Source organism: Scyliorhinus torazame, chromosome 5 (genome assembly GCF_047496885.1).
Source record: "Scyliorhinus torazame isolate Kashiwa2021f chromosome 5, sScyTor2.1, whole genome shotgun sequence".
Classification (NCBI taxonomy): Eukaryota; Metazoa; Chordata; class Chondrichthyes; order Carcharhiniformes; family Scyliorhinidae; genus Scyliorhinus; species Scyliorhinus torazame.
The window spans coordinates 17,421,283-17,436,016 of NC_092711.1; positions in this window are offsets into that span (position 1 = coordinate 17,421,283).

Consider the following 14,734-nt stretch of genomic DNA (forward strand, 5'->3'; position numbering starts at 1 on the left):
CCGGGTGGTTTATCTTTATTTACAGTGGTCTCTGGGAGGTTTATCTTTATTTACAGTGGTCCCTGGGTGGTTTTTCTTTATTTACAGTGGTCCCTGGGTGGTTTATCTTTATTTACAATGGTCCCCGGGTGGTTTATCTTTATTTACAGTGGTCCCGGGTGGTTTATCTTTATTTACAGTGGTCCCCGGGTGGTTTATCTTTATTTACAGTGGTCCCCGGGTGGTTTATCTTTATTTACAGTGGTCTCTGGATGGCTTATCTTTATTTACAGTGGTCCCCGGGTGGTTTATCTTTATTTACAGTGGTCTCTGGGAGGTTTATCTTTATTTGCAGTGGTTCCCGGGTGGTTTATCTTTATTTTCAGTGGTCCCTGGGTGGTTTATCTTTATTTACAGTGGTCCCTGGGAGGTTTATCTTTATTTACAGTGGTCTCTGGGTGGTTTATCTTTATTTACAGTGGTCCCCGGGTGGTTTATCTTTATTTACAGAGGTCCCTGGGTGGTTTATCTTTATTTACAGTGGTCCCTGGGTGGTTTATCTTTATTTACTGTGGTCCCCGGGTGGTTTATCTTTATTTACAGTGGTCCCTGGGTGGTTTTTCTTTATTTACAGTGGTCCCTGGTCGTTTATCTTTATTTACAGTGGTCTCTGGGTGGTTTATCTTTATTTACAGTGGTCCCTGGGTGGTTTATCTTTATTTACAGTGGTACCTGGTGGTTTATCTTTATTTACAGTGGTCTCTGGGTGGTTTATCTTTATTTACAGTTGTCCCTGGGTGGTTTATCTTTATTTACAGTGGACCATGGATGGTTTATCTTTATTTACAGAGGTCCCTGGGTGGTTTATCTTTATTTACAGTGGTCTCTGGGTGGCTTATCTTTATTTACAGTGGTCCCCGGGTGGTTTATCTTTATTTACAATGGTCCCTGGGTGGTTTATCTTTATTTACAGTGGTCTCTGGGTGGTTTATCTTTATTTACAGTGGTCCCTGGGTGGTTTATCTTTATTTACAGTGGTCCCCGGGTGGTTTATCTTTATTTACAGTGGTCCCTGTGCGGTTTATCTTTATTTACATTTATCCCTGGGTGGTTTATCTATATTTACAGTGGTCTCTGGGTGGTTTATCTTTATTTACAGTGGTCCCCGGGTGGTTTATCTTTATTTACAGTGGTCCCTGGTTGGTTTATCTTTACTTACAGTGGTCCCCGGGTGGTTTATCTTTATTTACAGTGGTCCCCGGGTGGTTTATCTTTATTTACAGTGGTCCCTGGGTGGTTTATCTTTATTTACAGTGGTCCCTGGGTGGTTTATCTTTATTTACAGTGGTCCCTGGGTGGTTTATCTTTATTTACAGTTGTCTCTGGGTGGTTATCTTTATTTACTGTGGTCCCTGGGTGGTTTATCTTTATTTACAGTGGTCCCTGGGTGGTTTATCTTGATTTACAGTGGTCTCTGGGTGGTTTATCTTTATTTACAGTGGTCCCTGGGTGGTTTATCTTTATTTACAGTGGTCCCCGGGTGGTTTATTTTATTTACAGTGGTCCCTGGGTGGTTTATCTTTATTTACAGTGGTCCCTGTGCGGTTGATCTTTATTTACAATTGTCCCTGGGTGGTTTATCTTTATTTACAGTGGTCCCCGGGTGGTTTATATTTATTTACAGTGGATCCCGGGTGGTTTATCTTCATTTACAGTGGTCCCTGGGTGGTTTATCTTTATGTACAGTGGTCCCCGGGTGGTTTATCTTTATTTACAGTCATCCCCGGGTGGTTTATCTTTATTTACAGTGGTTCCCGGGTGGTTTATCTTTATTTACAGTGGTCCCTGGGTGGTTTATCTTTATTTACAGTGGTCTCTGGGTGTTTTATCTTTATTTACAGTGGTCCCTGGGTGTTTTATCTTTATTTACAGTGGTCTCTGGGTGGTTTATCTTTATTTATGGTGGTCACCGGGTGGTTTATCTTTATTTACAGTGGTTCCTGGGTGGTTTATCTTGATTTCCAATGGTCTCTGGGTGGTTTATCTTTATTTACAGTGGTTCCTGGGTGGTTTATCTTTATTTACAGTGGTCCCTGGGTTGTTTATCTTTATTTACAGTGGTCCCCGGGTGGTTTATCTTTATTTACAGTGGTCCCTGGGTGGTTTATCTTTATTTACAGTGGTCCCTGGGTGGTTTATATTTATTTACAGTGGTTCCCGGGTGGTTTATCTTTATTTACAGTGGTACCTGGGTGGTTTATCTTTATTTAAAGTGGTCTCTGGGTGTTTTATCTTTATTTACAGTGGTCCCTGGGTGTTTTATCTTTATTTACAGTGGTCTCTGGGTGGTTTATCTTTATTTACAGTGGTCCCCGGGTGGTTTATCTTTATTTACAGTGGTCTCTGTGTGGTTTATCTTTATTTACAGTGGTTCCCGGGTGGTTTATCTTTATTCACAGTGGTCCCTGGGTGGTTTATCTTTATTTACAGTGGTTCGCTGGGTGGTTTATCTTTATTTACACTGGTTCCCGGGTGGTTCATCTTTATTTACAGTGGTCCCTGGGTGGTTTATCTTTATTTACAGTGGTCCCCGGGTGGTTTATCTTTATTTACGGTGGTACCTGAGTGGTTTATCTTTATTTGCAGTGGTCTCTGGGTGTTTTATCTTTATTTACTGTGGTCCCTGCGTGGTGTATCTTTATTTACCGTGGTCCCTGGGTGGTTTATCTTTATTTACAGTGTTCCCCGGGTGGTTTATCTTTATTTACAGAGGCCCCTGGGTGGTTTATCTTTATTTTCAGTGGTCCCTGGGTGTTTTATCTTTATTTACAGTGGTCCCCGGGTGATTTATCTTTATTTACAGAGGTACCTGGGTGGTTTATCTTTATTTACCGTGGTCCACGGGTGGTTTATCTTTATTTACAGTGGTCTCTGGGTGGTTTATCTTTATTTACAGTGGTCCCTGGGTGGTTTATCTTTATTTACAGTTGTCCCCGGGTGGTTTATATTTATTTACAGTGGTCCCCGGGTGGTTTATATTTATTTACAGTGGTCCCCGGGTGGTTTATCTTCATTTACAGTGGTCCCTGGGTGGTTTATCTTTATTTACAGTGGTCCCCGGGTGGTTTATCTTTATTTACAGTCATCCCCGGGTGGTTTATCTTTATTTACAGTAGTTCCCGGGTGGTTTATCTTTATTTACAGTGGTCCCTGGGTGGTTTATCTTTATTTACAGTGGTCCCTGGGTGGTTTATCTTTATTTACCGTGGTCCCTGGGTGGTTTATCTTTATTTACAGTGGTCTCTGGGTGGTTTATCTTTATTTACAGTGGTCCCTGAGTGGTTTATCTTTATTTACAGTGGTCGCTGGGTGGTTTATCTTTATTTACAGTGGTCCCTGGGTGGTTTATCTTTATTTACAGTGGTCTCTGGGTGATTTATCTTTATTTACAGTGGTCCCTGGGTGATTTATCTTTATTTACAGTGGTCTCTGGGTGGTTTATCTTTATTTACAGTGGTCCCCGTGTGGTTTATCTTTATTTACAGTGGTTCCTGGGTGGTTTATCTTTATTTCCAATGGTCTCTGGGTGGTTTATCTTTATTTACAGTGGTCCCTGTGTGGTTTATCTTTATTTACAGTGGTCTCTGTGTGATTTATCTTTATTTACAGTGGTTCCCGGGTGGTTTATCTTTATTTACAGTGGTCCCTGGGTGGTTTATCTTTATTTACAGTGGTCCCCGTGTGGTTTATCTTTATTTACAGTGGTCCCTGGGTGCTTTATCTTTATTTACAGTGGTCCCCGGGTGGTTTATCTTTATTTACAGTGGTCCCTGGGTGGTTTATCTTTATTTACAGTGGTCCCTGCGTGGTTTATCTTTATTTACAGTGGTCCCTGGGTGGTTTATCTTTATTTACATTGGTCCCTGGGTGGTTTATCTTTATTTACAGTGGTCCCTGGGTGGTTTATCTTTATTTACAGTGGTCCCTGGGTGGTTTATCTTTATTTACAGTGGTCACTGGGTGGTTTATCTTTATTTACCGTGGTCCCTGGGTGCTTTATCTTTATTTACAGTGGTCCCTGGGTGGTTTATCTTTATTTACAGTGGTCCCCGGGTGGTTTATTTTATTTACAGTGGTCCCTGGGTGGTTTATCTTTATTTACAGTGGTCCCTGTGCGGTTGATCTTTATTTACAATTGTCCCTGGGTGGTTTATCTTTATTTACAGTGGTCCCCGGGTGGTTTATATTTATTTACAGTGGATCCCGGGTGGTTTATCTTCATTTACAGTGGTCCCTGGGTGGTTTATCTTTATGTACAGTGGTCCCCGGGTGGTTTATCTTTATTTACAGTCATCCCCGGGTGGTTTATCTTTATTTACAGTGGTTCCCGGGTGGTTTATCTTTATTTACAGTGGTCCCTGGGTGGTTTATCTTTATTTACAGTGGTCTCTGGGTGTTTTATCTTTATTTACAGTGGTCCCTGGGTGTTTTATCTTTATTTACAGTGGTGTCTGGGTGGTTTATCTTTATTTATGGTGGTCACCGGGTGGTTTATCTTTATTTACAGTGGTTCCTGGGTGGTTTATCTTGATTTCCAATGGTCTCTGGGTGGTTTATCTTTATTTACAGTGGTTCCTGGGTGGTTTATCTTTATTTACAGTGGTCCCTGGGTTGTTTATCTTTATTTACAGTGGTCCCCGGGTGGTTTATCTTTATTTACAGTGGTCCCTGGGTGGTTTATCTTTATTTACAGTGGTCCCTGGGTGGTTTATATTTATTTACAGTGGTTCCCGGGTGGTTTATCTTTATTTACAGTGGTACCTGGGTGGATTATCTTTATTTAAAGTGGTCTCTGGGTGTTTTATCTTTATTTACAGTGGTCCCTGGGTGTTTTATCTTTATTTACAGTGGTCTCTGGGTGGTTTATCTTTATTTACAGTGGTTCCTGGGTGGTTTATCTTTATTTACAGTGGTCCCTGGGTTGTTTATCTTTATTTACAGTGGTCCCCGGGTGGTTTATCTTTATTTACAGTGGTCCCTGGGTGGTTTATCTTTATTTACAGTGGTCCCTGGGTGGTTTATATTTATTTACAGTGGTTCCCGGGTGGTTTATCTTTATTTACAGTGGTACCTGGGTGGTTTATCTTTATTTAAAGTGGTCTCTGGGTGTTTTATCTTTATTTACAGTGGTCCCTGGGTGTTTTATCTTTATTTACAGTGGTCTCTGGGTGGTTTATCTTTATTTACAGTGGTCCCCGGGTGGTTTATCTTTATTTACAGTGGTCTCTGTGTGGTTTATCTTTATTTACAGTGGTTCCCGGGTGGTTTATCTTTATTCACAGTGGTCCCTGGGTGGTTTATCTTTATTTACAGTGGTTCCCTGGGTGGTTTATCTTTATTTACACTGGTTCCCGGGTGGTTCATCTTTATTTACAGTGGTCCCTGGGTGGTTTATCTTTATTTACAGTGGTCCCCGGGTGGTTTATCTTTATTTACGGTGGTACCTGAGTGGTTTATCTTTATTTGCAGTGGTCTCTGGGTGTTTTATCTTTATTTACTGTGGTCCCTGCGTGGTGTATCTTTATTTACCGTGGTCCCTGGGTGGTTTATCTTTATTTACAGTGTTCCCCGGGTGGTTTATCTTTATTTACAGAGGCCCCTGGGTGGTTTATCTTTATTTTCAGTGGTCCCTGGGTGTTTTATCTTTATTTACAGTGGTCCCCGGGTGATTTATCTTTATTTACAGAGGTACCTGGGTGGTTTATCTTTATTTACCGTGGTCCACGGGTGGTTTATCTTTATTTACAGTGATCTCTGGGTGGTTTATCTTTATTTACAGTGGTCCCTGGGTGGTTTATCTTTATTTACAGTGGTCCCCGGGTGGTTTATATTTATTTACAGTGGTCCCCGGGTGGTTTATATTTATTTACAGTGGTCCCCGGGTGGTTTATCTTCATTTACAGTGGTCCCTGGGTGGTTTATCTTTATTTACAGTGGTCCCCGGGTGGTTTATCTTTATTTACAGTCATCCCCGGGTGGTTTATCTTTATTTACAGTAGTTCCCGGGTGGTTTATCTTTATTTACAGTGGTCCCTGGGTGGTTTATCTTTATTTACAGTGGTCCCTGGGTGGTTTATCTTTATTTACCGTGGTCCCTGGGTGGTTTATCTTTATTTACAGTGGTCTCTGGGTGGTTTATCTTTATTTACAGTGGTCCCCGTGTGGTTTATCTTTATTTACAGTGGTCCCTGAGTGGTTTATCTTTATTTACAGTGGTCGCTGGGTGGTTTATCTTTATTTACAGTGGTCCCTGGGTGGTTTATCTTTATTTACAGTGGTCTCTGGGTGATTTATCTTTATTTACAGTGGTCCCTGGGTGATTTATCTTTATTTACAGTGGTCTCTGGGTGGTTTATCTTTATTTACAGTGGTCCCCGTGTGGTTTATCTTTATTTACAGTGGTTCCTGGGTGGTTTATCTTTATTTCCAATGGTCTCTGGGTGGTTTATCTTTATTTACAGTGGTCCCTGGGTGGTTTATCTTTATTTACAGTGGTCTCTGTGTGATTTATCTTTATTTACAGTGGTTCCCGGGTGGTTTATCTTTATTTACAGTGGTCCCTGGGTGGTTTATCTTTATTTACAGTGGTCCCCGTGTGGTTTATCTTTATTTACAGTGGTCCCTGGGTGCTTTATCTTTATTTACAGTGGTCCCCGGGTGGTTTATCTTTATTTACAGTGGTCCCTGGGTGGTTTATCTTTATTTACAGTGGTCCCTGCGTGGTTTATCTTTATTTACAGTGGTCCCTGGGTGGTTTATCTTTATTTACCGTGGTCCCTGGGTGCTTTATCTTTATTTACAGTGGTCCCTGGGTGGTTTATCTTTATTTACAGTGGTCCCCGGGTGGTTTATTTTATTTACAGTGGTCCCTGGGTGGTTTATCTTTATTTACAGTGGTCCCTGTGCGGTTGATCTTTATTTACAATTGTCCCTGGGTGGTTTATCTTTATTTACAGTGGTCCCCGGGTGGTTTATATATATTTACAGTGGATCCCGGGTGGTTTATCTTCATTTACAGTGGTCCCTGGGTGGTTTATCTTTATGTACAGTGGTCCCCGGGTGGTTTATCTTTATTTACAGTCATCCCCGGGTGGTTTATCTTTATTTACAGTGGTTCCCGGGTGGTTTATCTTTATTTACAGTGGTCCCTGGGTGGTTTATCTTTATTTACAGTGGTCTCTGGGTGTTTTATCTTTATTTACAGTGGTCCCTGGGTGTTTTATCTTTATTTACAGTGGTGTCTGGGTGGTTTATCTTTATTTATGGTGGTCACCGGGTGGTTTATCTTTATTTACAGTGGTTCCTGGGTGGTTTATCTTGATTTCCAATGGTCTCTGGGTGGTTTATCTTTATTTACAGTGGTTCCTGGGTGGTTTATCTTTATTTACAGTGGTCCCTGGGTTGTTTATCTTTATTTACAGTGGTCCCCGGGTGGTTTATCTTTATTTACAGTGGTCCCTGGGTGGTTTATCTTTATTTACAGTGGTCCCTGGGTGGTTTATATTTATTTACAGTGGTTCCCGGGTGGTTTATCTTTATTTACAGTGGTACCTGGGTGGATTATCTTTATTTAAAGTGGTCTCTGGGTGTTTTATCTTTATTTACAGTGGTCCCTGGGTGTTTTATCTTTATTTACAGTGGTCTCTGGGTGGTTTATCTTTATTTACAGTGGTCCCCGGGTGGTTTATCTTTATTTACAGTGGTCTCTGTGTGGTTTATCTTTATTTACAGTGGTTCCCGGGTGGTTTATCTTTATTCACAGTGGTCCCTGGGTGGTTTATCTTTATTTACAGTGGTTCCCTGGGTGGTTTATCTTTATTTACACTGGTTCCCGGGTGGTTCATCTTTATTTACAGTGGTCCCTGGGTGGTTTATCTTTATTTACAGTGGTCCCCGGGTGGTTTATCTTTATTTACGGTGGTACCTGAGTGGTTTATCTTTATTTGCAGTGGTCTCTGGGTGTTTTATCTTTATTTACTGTGGTCCCTGCGTGGTGTATCTTTATTTACCGTGGTCCCTGGGTGGTTTATCTTTATTTACAGTGTTCCCCGGGTGGTTTATCTTTATTTACAGAGGCCCCTGGGTGGTTTATCTTTATTTTCAGTGGTCCCTGGGTGTTTTATCTTTATTTACAGTGGTCCCCGGGTGATTTATCTTTATTTACAGAGGTACCTGGGTGGTTTATCTTTATTTACCGTGGTCCACGGGTGGTTTATCTTTATTTACAGTGGTCTCTGGGTGGTTTATCTTTATTTACAGTGGTCCCTGGGTGGTTTATCTTTATTTACAGTGGTCCCCGGGTGGTTTATATTTATTTACAGTGGTCCCCGGGTGGTTTATATTTATTTACAGTGGTCCCCGGGTGGTTTATCTTCATTTACAGTGGTCCCTGGGTGGTTTATCTTTATTTACAGTGGTCCCCGGGTGGTTTATCTTTATTTACAGTGGTCTCTGGGTGGTTTATCTTTATTTACAGTGGTCCCTGAGTGGTTTATCTTTATTTACAGTGGTCGCTGGGTGGTTTATCTTTATTTACAGTGGTCCCTGGGTGGTTTATCTTTATTTACAGTGGTCTCTGGGTGATTTATCTTTATTTACAGTGGTCCCTGGGTGATTTATCTTTATTTACAGTGGTCTCTGGGTGGTTTATCTTTATTTACAGTGGTCCCCGTGTGGTTTATCTTTATTTACAGTGGTTCCTGGGTGGTTTATCTTTATTTCCAATGGTCTCTGGGTGGTTTATCTTTATTTACAGTGGTCCCTGTGTGGTTTATCTTTATTTACAGTGGTCTCTGTGTGATTTATCTTTATTTACAGTGGTTCCCGGGTGGTTTATCTTTATTTACAGTGGTCCCTGGGTGGTTTATCTTTATTTACAGTGGTCCCCGTGTGGTTTATCTTTATTTACAGTGGTCCCTGGGTGCTTTATCTTTATTTACAGTGGTCCCCGGGTGGTTTATCTTTATTTACAGTGGTCCCTGGGTGGTTTATCTTTATTTACAGTGGTCCCTGCGTGGTTTATCTTTATTTACAGTGGTCCCTGGGTGGTTTATCTTTATTTACATTGGTCCCTGGGTGGTTTATCTTTATTTACAGTGGTCCCTGGGTGGTTTATCTTTATTTACAGTGGTCCCTGGGTGGTTTATCTTTATTTACAGTGGTCACTGGGTGGTTTATCTTTATTTACCGTGGTCCCTGGGTGCTTTATCTTTATTTACAGTGGTCCCTGGGTGGTTTATCTTTATTTACAGTGGTCCCCGGGTGGTTTATTTTATTTACAGTGGTCCCTGGGTGGTTTATCTTTATTTACAGTGGTCCCTGTGCGGTTGATCTTTATTTACAATTGTCCCTGGGTGGTTTATCTTTATTTACAGTGGTCCCCGGGTGGTTTATATTTATTTACAGTGGATCCCGGGTGGTTTATCTTCATTTACAGTGGTCCCTGGGTGGTTTATCTTTATGTACAGTGGTCCCCGGGTGGTTTATCTTTATTTACAGTCATCCCCGGGTGGTTTATCTTTATTTACAGTGGTTCCCGGGTGGTTTATCTTTATTTACAGTGGTCCCTGGGTGGTTTATCTTTATTTACAGTGGTCTCTGGGTGTTTTATCTTTATTTACAGTGGTCCCTGGGTGTTTTATCTTTATTTACAGTGGTGTCTGGGTGGTTTATCTTTATTTATGGTGGTCACCGGGTGGTTTATCTTTATTTACAGTGGTTCCTGGGTGGTTTATCTTGATTTCCAATGGTCTCTGGGTGGTTTATCTTTATTTACAGTGGTTCCTGGGTGGTTTATCTTTATTTACAGTGGTCCCTGGGTTGTTTATCTTTATTTACAGTGGTCCCCGGGTGGTTTATCTTTATTTACAGTGGTCCCTGGGTGGTTTATCTTTATTTACAGTGGTCCCTGGGTGGTTTATATTTATTTACAGTGGTTCCCGGGTGGTTTATCTTTATTTACAGTGGTACCTGGGTGGATTATCTTTATTTAAAGTGGTCTCTGGGTGTTTTATCTTTATTTACAGTGGTCCCTGGGTGTTTTATCTTTATTTACAGTGGTCTCTGGGTGGTTTATCTTTATTTACAGTGGTTCCTGGGTGGTTTATCTTTATTTACAGTGGTCCCTGGGTTGTTTATCTTTATTTACAGTGGTCCCCGGGTGGTTTATCTTTATTTACAGTGGTCCCTGGGTGGTTTATCTTTATTTACAGTGGTCCCTGGGTGGTTTATATTTATTTACAGTGGTTCCCGGGTGGTTTATCTTTATTTACAGTGGTACCTGGGTGGTTTATCTTTATTTAAAGTGGTCTCTGGGTGTTTTATCTTTATTTACAGTGGCCCCTGGGTGTTTTATCTTTATTTACAGTGGTCTCTGGGTGGTTTATCTTTATTTACAGTGGTCCCCGGGTGGTTTATCTTTATTTACAGTGGTCTCTGTGTGGTTTATCTTTATTTACAGTGGTTCCCGGGTGGTTTATCTTTATTCACAGTGGTCCCTGGGTGGTTTATCTTTATTTACAGTGGTTCCCTGGGTGGTTTATCTTTATTTACACTGGTTCCCGGGTGGTTCATCTTTATTTACAGTGGTCCCTGGGTGGTTTATCTTTATTTACAGTGGTCCCCGGGTGGTTTATCTTTATTTACGGTGGTACCTGAGTGGTTTATCTTTATTTGCAGTGGTCTCTGGGTGTTTTATCTTTATTTACTGTGGTCCCTGCGTGGTGTATCTTTATTTACCGTGGTCCCTGGGTGGTTTATCTTTATTTACAGTGTTCCCCGGGTGGTTTATCTTTATTTACAGAGGCCCCTGGGTGGTTTATCTTTATTTTCAGTGGTCCCTGGGTGTTTTATCTTTATTTACAGTGGTCCCCGGGTGATTTATCTTTATTTACAGAGGTACCTGGGTGGTTTATCTTTATTTACCGTGGTCCACGGGTGGTTTATCTTTATTTACAGTGATCTCTGGGTGGCTTATCTTTATTTACAGTGGTCCCTGGGTGGTTTATCTTTATTTACAGTGGTCCCCGGGTGGTTTATCTTTATTTACAGTCATCCCCGGGTGGTTTATCTTTATTTACAGTAGTTCCCGGGTGGTTTATCTTTATTTACAGTGGTCCCTGGGTGGTTTATCTTTATTTACAGTGGTCCCTGGGTGGTTTATCTTTATTTACCGTGGTCCCTGGGTGGTTTATCTTTATTTACAGTGGTCTCTGGGTGGTTTATCTTTATTTACAGTGGTCCCCGTGTGGTTTATCTTTATTTACAGTGGTCCCTGAGTGGTTTATCTTTATTTACAGTGGTCGCTGGGTGGTTTATCTTTATTTACAGTGGTCCCTGGGTGGTTTATCTTTATTTACAGTGGTCTCTGGGTGATTTATCTTTATTTACAGTGGTCCCTGGGTGATTTTTCTTTATTTACAGTGGTCTCTGGGTGGTTTATCTTTATTTACAGTGGTCCCCGTGTGGTTTATCTTTATTTACAGTGGTTCCTGGGTGGTTTATCTTTATTTCCAATGGTCTCTGGGTGGTTTATCTTTATTTACAGTGGTCCCTGGGTGGTTTATCTTTATTTACAGTGGTCTCTGTGTGATTTATCTTTATTTACAGTGGTTCCCGGGTGGTTTATCTTTATTTACAGTGGTCCCTGGGTGGTTTATCTTTATTTACAGTGGTCCCCGTGTGGTTTATCTTTATTTACAGTGGTCCCTGGGTGCTTTATCTTTATTTACAGTGGTCCCCGGGTGGTTTATCTTTATTTACAGTGGTCCCTGGGTGGTTTATCTTTATTTACAGTGGTCCCTGCGTGGTTTATCTTTATTTACAGTGGTCCCTGGGTGGTTTATCTTTATTTACATTGGTCCCTGGGTGGTTTATCTTTATTTACAGTGGTCCCTGGGTGGTTTATCTTTATTTACAGTGGTCCCTGGGTGGTTTATCTTTATTTACAGTGGTCCCCGGGTGGTTTATTTTATTTACAGTGGTCCCTGGGTGGTTTATCTTTATTTACAGTGGTCCCTGTGCGGTTGATCTTTATTTACAATTGTCCCTGGGTGGTTTATCTTTATTTACAGTGGTCCCCGGGTGGTTTATATTTATTTACAGTGGATCCCGGGTGGTTTATCTTCATTTACAGTGGTCCCTGGGTGGTTTATCTTTATGTACAGTGGTCCCCGGGTGGTTTATCTTTATTTACAGTCATCCCCGGGTGGTTTATCTTTATTTACAGTGGTTCCCGGGTGGTTTATCTTTATTTACAGTGGTCCCTGGGTGGTTTATCTTTATTTACAGTGGTCTCTGGGTGTTTTATCTTTATTTACAGTGGTCCCTGGGTGTTTTATCTTTATTTACAGTGGTGTCTGGGTGGTTTATCTTTATTTATGGTGGTCACCGGGTGGTTTATCTTTATTTACAGTGGTTCCTGGGTGGTTTATCTTGATTTCCAATGGTCTCTGGGTGGTTTATCTTTATTTACAGTGGTTCCTGGGTGGTTTATCTTTATTTACAGTGGTCCCTGGGTTGTTTATCTTTATTTACAGTGGTCCCCGGGTGGTTTATCTTTATTTACAGTGGTCCCTGGGTGGTTTATCTTTATTTACAGTGGTCCCTGGGTGGTTTATATTTATTTACAGTGGTTCCCGGGTGGTTTATCTTTATTTACAGTGGTACCTGGGTGGATTATCTTTATTTAAAGTGGTCTCTGGGTGTTTTATCTTTATTTACAGTGGTCCCTGGGTGTTTTATCTTTATTTACAGTGGTCTCTGGGTGGTTTATCTTTATTTACAGTGGTCCCCGGGTGGTTTATCTTTATTTACAGTGGTCTCTGTGTGGTTTATCTTTATTTACAGTGGTTCCCGGGTGGTTTATCTTTATTCACAGTGGTCCCTGGGTGGTTTATCTTTATTTACAGTGGTTCCCTGGGTGGTTTATCTTTATTTACACTGGTTCCCGGGTGGTTCATCTTTATTTACAGTGGTCCCTGGGTGGTTTATCTTTATTTACAGTGGTCCCCGGGTGGTTTATCTTTATTTACGGTGGTACCTGAGTGGTTTATCTTTATTTGCAGTGGTCTCTGGGTGTTTTATCTTTATTTACTGTGGTCCCTGCGTGGTGTATCTTTATTTACCGTGGTCCCTGGGTGGTTTATCTTTATTTACAGTGTTCCCCGGGTGGTTTATCTTTATTTACAGAGGCCCCTGGGTGGTTTATCTTTATTTTCAGTGGTCCCTGGGTGTTTTATCTTTATTTACAGTGGTCCCCGGGTGATTTATCTTTATTTACAGAGGTACCTGGGTGGTTTATCTTTATTTACCGTGGTCCACGGGTGGTTTATCTTTATTTACAGTGTTCTCTGGGTGGTTTATCTTTATTTACAGTGGTCCCTGGGTGGTTTATCTTTATTTACAGTGGTCCCCGGGTGGTTTATATTTATTTACAGTGGTCCCCGGGTGGTTTATATTTATTTACAGTGGTCCCCGGGTGGTTTATCTTCATTTACAGTGGTCCCTGGGTGGTTTATCTTTATTTACAGTGGTCCCCGGGTGGTTTATCTTTATTTACAGTCATCCCCGGGTGGTTTATCTTTATTTACAGTAGTTCCCGGGTGGTTTATCTTTATTTACAGTGGTCCCTGGGTGGTTTATCTTTATTTACAGTGGTCCCTGGGTGGTTTATCTTTATTTACCGTGGTCCCTGGGTGGTTTATCTTTATTTACAGTGGTCTCTGGGTGGTTTATCTTTATTTACAGTGGTCCCTGAGTGGTTTATCTTTATTTACAGTGGTCGCTGGGTGGTTTATCTTTATTTACAGTGGTCCCTGGGTGGTTTATCTTTATTTACAGTGGTCTCTGGGTGATTTATCTTTATTTACAGTGGTCCCTGGGTGATTTATCTTTATTTACAGTGGTCTCTGGGTGGTTTATCTTTATTTACAGTGGTCCCCGTGTGGTTTATCTTTATTTACAGTGGTTCCTGGGTGGTTTATCTTTATTTCCAATGGTCTCTGGGTGGTTTATCTTTATTTACAGTGGTCCCTGGGTGGTTTATCTTTATTTACAGTGGTCTCTGTGTGATTTATCTTTATTTACAGTGGTTCCCGGGTGGTTTATCTTTATTTACAGTGGTCCCTGGGTGGTTTATCTTTATTTACAGTGGTCCCCGTGTGGTTTATCTTTATTTACAGTGGTCCCTGGGTGCTTTATCTTTATTTACAGTGGTCCCCGGGTGGTTTATCTTTATTTACAGTGGTCCCTGGGTGGTTTATCTTTATTTACAGTGGTCCCAGCGTGGTTTATCTTTATTTACAGTGGTCCCTGGGTGGTTTATCTTTATTTACATTGGTCCCTGGGTGGTTTATCTTTATTTACAGTGGTCCCTGGGTGGTTTATCTTTATTTACAGTTGTCCCTGGGTGGTTTATCTTTATTTACAGTGGTCACTGGGTGGTTTATCTTTATTTACCGTGGTCCCTGGGTGGTTTATCTTTATTTACAGTGGTCTCTGGGTGGTTTATCTTTATTTACAGTGGTCCCTGGGTGGTTTAGCTTTATTTACAGTGGTCCCCGGGTGGTTTATCTTTATTTACAGTGGTCCCTGTGCGGTTTATCTTTATTTACAATTATCCCTGGGTGGTTTATCTATATTTACAGTGGTCTCTGGGTGGTTTATCTTTATTTACAGTGGTCAAAGGGTGGTTTAT